The sequence below is a fragment of the Falco cherrug genome, chromosome W (assembly GCF_023634085.1).
Source record: "Falco cherrug isolate bFalChe1 chromosome W, bFalChe1.pri, whole genome shotgun sequence".
Taxonomy (NCBI): domain Eukaryota; kingdom Metazoa; phylum Chordata; class Aves; order Falconiformes; family Falconidae; genus Falco; species Falco cherrug.
Genome location: NC_073719.1, coordinates 17,641,031 through 17,646,461, shown reverse-complemented (window position 1 = coordinate 17,646,461; position 5,431 = coordinate 17,641,031). Strand labels below are relative to the sequence as shown.

At 54.4% G+C, this 5,431-nt stretch overlaps 1 pseudogene; it reads right to left on the bottom strand.

Moving 5' to 3' along the window:
• Nucleotides 1-4,095: 4,095 nt before the first annotated feature.
• Nucleotides 4,096-5,033, bottom strand: LOC129734553 (olfactory receptor 14C36-like; annotated as a pseudogene).
• Between the last annotated feature and the right edge of the window lie 398 nt (nt 5,034-5,431).

Here is a 5,431-nt window from a genome sequence, read left to right as displayed (position 1 = left end):
GTATCTTAGAACGTGGTTGGATGAACCGTTGAAGAGAAGTGAAAGGACCTTTCCAGATTTTGCTCAGCACCTACGCTGCTGTCAAGCCTGAAGGAGTCACTCCATGGACGTGCCATAGCAGGGTTTAAGCAGCCACATCACCAGAATGGACTGTCAAGCAAGAAAAACCTTTATGCTTGAAACTACCTCCAGAATCATGAAGTTCTAGGTTCGGTATCTTGCATTATTGCCAGACAGCATGTAAGTGAATGACTGAAATGCGACCCCAGATAAGACTGGGCTGTCTACAGGGAAGCTGGAGCCTGCTACTTGTCTCTCCTTTGTAGATATATGTTGAAACATGTTTTACAGATGTATAGAATTTGGCCTGTGATGTGGTATGCTAAATCCTCAGCTTGGGTGGGATCAGGAGGAGTCATGGACATGGAATACTCATTTGAAAATTGTTGAAGAATCGATAAATGCTGTTAGGAGGAGTGATTGTTGGGTACGTACCCATTTCCCTGAATGTCCTCATGCAGGAATGCCTGTAGCTGGTATCCCCATCCCACTGGGGACTAGTGGGAGTAACTGTGGCTAAGACCAAAATACACTCATTGGAACGAGACTGACCTCCAGACCTGGACAACACTGAATCCACACTCAGTGTGAAGTGTGTTACTAAAATGAAGCCGAGACACACCAAAATGGAACTCTGGTCTTTGTGGGGCCCTACCCACATTGTGATTGCTCAATGCATTTCATGAAGCTGTCAGAACTAACTAACAGTAGGTACTGGAACGTTCCACTGGGCACTGGGTGGTGCTGGATATGTGCCCTGTAGCACAAAAAGCATTACCACCAAGGTGGTCGGGTAGATGTACACGGGGAGGGATTTTTCCTGATATGACTGACTGAGACACTGGAGAACAGTCGGTGGGGAACAACTTAACTGCGGAGATACAGGCAGAATCAACCACCCCTTACAGAGAGACCCACTGGGTTTCACTCTTCTGCTGGGTGGTTTATTCCTTGGCGAGGGGCTGCTGAACTGGGGAAGGCAGTGACAAAGAGATCCACAGGAAAGGAAGAGATGGCCAAGGACACTGCAGGTGCCATAAACTGCACTCTGTACGGCACAGGCAATGGCCGTACGCAAGGGGACAACCCTTGGGTTCTCTTGGTGACTTCCAGCCTTGCCCGTGCCCTTTGCCTTCCGTCTCACGTTGTCCTACGCTGTCCCACGGCTGCTGCTTTTCCCTGGCAGGCCGCAGGCACCCATCTGGCTTCCCCACCTTGCTCTCGCCCTGCCCTTGCCACACATGCACTCACGTCTGCCCACCCTCACACGCTGTTCCTGCAAACACACAGACATGGACTGATCTCATACTCCTTCTGGACGACGTCTCCCACCACAGCACAAGCCCCTGAGTGACATTTCCTCCTCCTGACCTCCAGTCTCCACTTTCCCAGCTGCACTGGGTGGCAGTGCTTCTCCCTCCTGCTCTTCCCTACCTCCAAGGAAAGCTCCACCACCTGGGAAACCACCCTTCAGGCGGGCATCCCGACCCGTCACCCTCCTTGTGGCCTTTCCCCTGACCATGCCACGGCCTCATCACGCTCTTCCAAGGCTGCGAGCCTTTCAGCTTCTCGCATAGACACGAGCAAGCCGTGTGCCTGCTGCGGTGCTGTCATGTTCTCAGGCAGCAGAGACGTGACAAGCAAGAAAGAAGCCCCTTGGTTCTGCTGGCCTGCCCGAGACACTGGCAGATGGAGCTTAACAGCACGTGTCCCAGCCATGAGTCAGGGGCTGCCCTACGCGCTGTGTCAGGCAGAGGTGACCTCACCGCCCCTTTCCCAGGCACATTGCTGCTGGTGGCCTGTCCCCTCCGCAGGCAGAACTGGCCTCACTGCCCCCGCCACAGCCATTGGCTTCCTGCTGGAATGTGAGTCCCTGAGACACAACTCACCACGAGATACCGTCCTCAGCCGTCACCCTCCCCGTGGCCCAGCACCCAGCAGATAAAGGGAAGCTTCTGTCAGCCAATTTATCTCATGGATTTCCTACCTACCATCTGGCTGAGAGAACATTCCCCAGAGGAACTGCTTTGTTTCTACTGGACCATGTTTTGTCTCTGCTTCTGCGCCTCTGTTTTCCCTTCTTCCCCCTGCTATCCCATCCCAACAGAGCTCTCCAGGGAAGTGAGTCAATGAGTCCTAGAATATCTCAGGTTGGGAGAGGCCCCTGTAAATGCCCTTGTCCAGCCGTCCTGCTCAAGGCAGGGTGAACTGGTTAGCATCGCTCAAGGGCTCTGCCCACTTTGGCATCATCCACAGGAGGGTCTGAAAAGCCACTTTGTCAACTTGTACTGGGAGACAATAAAGACATTCAACACAGTTGGCCCAACTGCTTGCACTGGAAGATGCCACTAGTCAGTGGCCACCAGGAGGACTTGACCACTGGTGACATTTGGTCTTGAGCCCCTGTGGCGTATGATGCACCGACTCTGGGAGAGGATCGAAGGCACAAAGACACCTGAAGACACCTCGAAGACACTTTATTAATCAATAATCAAGCAAGCCTTTTATACCTTTGCAGCGGGCTGACGTGTCAGCCTGTAATTGTGCTCAGCAATTTTCCACTCTGGGCTCTTTTTTTATTACAGACACAGCAGCTCAGCAACTCCCTTTATCTACAAGGCCACAAGCTCTGCAGACCACTCTCTATCTTCAAGTTTCTCCTCTTGCTCCCATGGCTTCCTTCCAACAAGCATAACTGTGTCTCTCTCCCAAGGTCGGGTTTCGCTCCCTGACGCTGTTGAGCTAGCTCGAGACATAGCCACAAGCCCCCAGCCAACTTCCCCCCACAGTATCCTCCATTTCTTCACTCCAGAAGTCACCCATCTGCCTATACAGAAAGTGCAGGAGAAAAAGTCAAAACCCTTGCAAAGGTCCAGGTACAAACCATCCTCTTCTTGCCTCAATACGTATGGGTGCAGCAAGCCCTTTGATGTCCCACAATTACCTGGAAATGGCTGCAGGAATATTTCCACCGTCATTTCCCCAGACACTAAGGTGAGGATGACCAGCCTGTATTTCTCCCAATTGTCCTTCTTGCTTTTCCTGAACAAAGGCTGGATGTCTGCCTTTTGCCAGGACCCCAGAACCTCCCTGATTGCTCGGACACATTTGAGGGCACCATCCAGAAAGGGTGCCGTGATCAGACCGAGGCCCTTGCAATGAGCCTGCCCAAGGCGGGTGAGATGAATCTCCCTGGGACAGTGGCCTTTGTTCCTGCAGTCACACACAGGAACGGCTGTGCCCTGGGAGGTGTCCCCACCTCAGCTGGCCTCATGCACTGCTGGCGTGGTTGAACCCCAGCCTCACGCGCACAGGGGTGCTCAGAGGCACGAGCCCGTCCCTGGCACATGCGGAGGCAGAGCACTGCAGCAGGCACAGTGACTGCCTGGCCTCCTGCTGCCCCTGCCAGAGGCTGGCAGCACCTCAGCCCGGGGGTGTCGTGAACTGCTCGGCACCTCGCGGAGATGGCCCTCGTCATGAGCAACGGGCACGGGGACCTCGGTTCAAGGAAGCACATTGCAGTGCTGCATTCAGGTGGTCTCCACAAATCCATAGCATTTTATGGAGGCCAGCACCATCACAGAGTGCCCGTTGCCTGCCCCTGCCTGCGCTCACAGGACTGCCATGCAGCACGGCGGTGACCAAGCTGCCAGAGCCCTCAGGCCTTACACCAAGGCATGGGGTCAGAAGGAGAGTGTGGAAGTGGAAGAAGGACAGCACTTGAGAGCCAAGGGCTGGTGTTCCCTGGTACTGCTGCCATGCCAGGAACCTTTTCCCCTCCGTCTGTGGACAGAGGAACTGTCCCTGCAGCTCCAGAAAGGCCTTGGAAGGAAGAATCCCAGCCAAAATATAGTTTCCTAATGGCCCTTTGGCTTTGTTAGATGAGGAGAGAGCAGGGCACCTTCAGAAAAGAAAATCACAGAAGGAATTTGAATGGGGATGACAACTTTATCAGAACTGAAATACCACAAGTAACTACAAAAAATTCAGAAGAGAGTCAGGGTCTGTGATGAACTACATTATAAATGCTATTCATCATTTTAATGCTTTAGAAGAACATCCAGCTATCAGTTTGCACATTGCACCCTTCAGCTCCTGGTTCCTCATGCTGTAGATGAGGGGGTTCACTGCTGGAGGCACCACCGAGTACAGAACTGCCACCACCAGGTCCAGGGATGGGGAGGAGATGGAGCGGGGTTTCAGGTAGGCAGACGTGGCAGTGCTGACAAAGAGGGAGACCACGGCCAGGTGAGGGAGGCACGTGGAAAAGGCTTTGTGCCGTCCCTGCTCAGAGGGGATCCTCAGCACAGCCCTGAAGATCTGCACATAGGACAGAACAATGAAAACAAAACAGCCAAAGAATAAAGAGGCACCAGACACAATAAGCCCCACTTCCCTGAGGTAGGTGTGTGAGCAGGAGAGCTTGAGGATCTGTGGGATTTCACAGAAGACCTGTCCCAGGGCATTGCCTTGGCAGAGCGGCAGTGACAGTGTATTGGCCGTGTGCAGCGCAGCATGGAGAAACCCACTGGCCCAGGCAGCTGCTGCCATGTGGACACAAGCTCTGCTGCCCAGCAGGGTCCCGTAGTGCAGGGGCTGGCAGATGGCCACGTAGCGGTCATAGGCCATGACGGTGAGGAGAGAACACTCTGCTGAAAGGAAAAAGACAATCAGGAAGAGCTGTGCAGCACATCCTGAGTAGGAGATGTCCCTGGTGTCCCAGAGGGAGTTGGCCATGGCTTTGGGGAGAGTGGTGGAGATGGAGCCCAGGTCGATGAGAGAGAGGTTGAGTAGGAAGAAGTACATGGGGTGTGCAGGTGGTGGTCGCAGACTATGGTGGTGATGATGAGGCCATTGGCCATGAGGGCAGCCAGGTAGATGCCCAGGGAGAGCCAGAAGTGCAAGAGCTGCAGCTCCCGCGTGTCTGCAAATGCCAGGAGGAGGAACTGGGAGATGGAGCTGCTGTTGGACATGTGCTGCCTCTGGGCATGGGAACCTGCTCAAGGAGGAAAAGTAGTGACAAGTCAGGCAATTCTTCTGTTAAGGCAAGTGAAAGCTGTTTCTCCTAGATGCACCCCCCGTGCCCCATGCCCCCCCTCTGCCGTTCCTAGGAGAGCTCCCTTCCGAGCCGTGGCTGGAGCTGTGCTGAGTGCTGGCCGAGTGTGCTGTGAGGAGAGGGGCTGTTCCTGCTGGCTGCCCAGCAGTGAGCCCTGCTCTGCAGCAGGGACTTCATGGGAACCGTGGGGGCAGGGGCCAGTCCTGGCCTTGCACTGGCTCAGCCCAAACTGCTCCCAGCGCAGAAGGGCCTGTCAGCATCGGCTCTGCCCATGCTGAGCAACGGCCATGGCCAGAGTCAGGTCAGGAGGGGTTT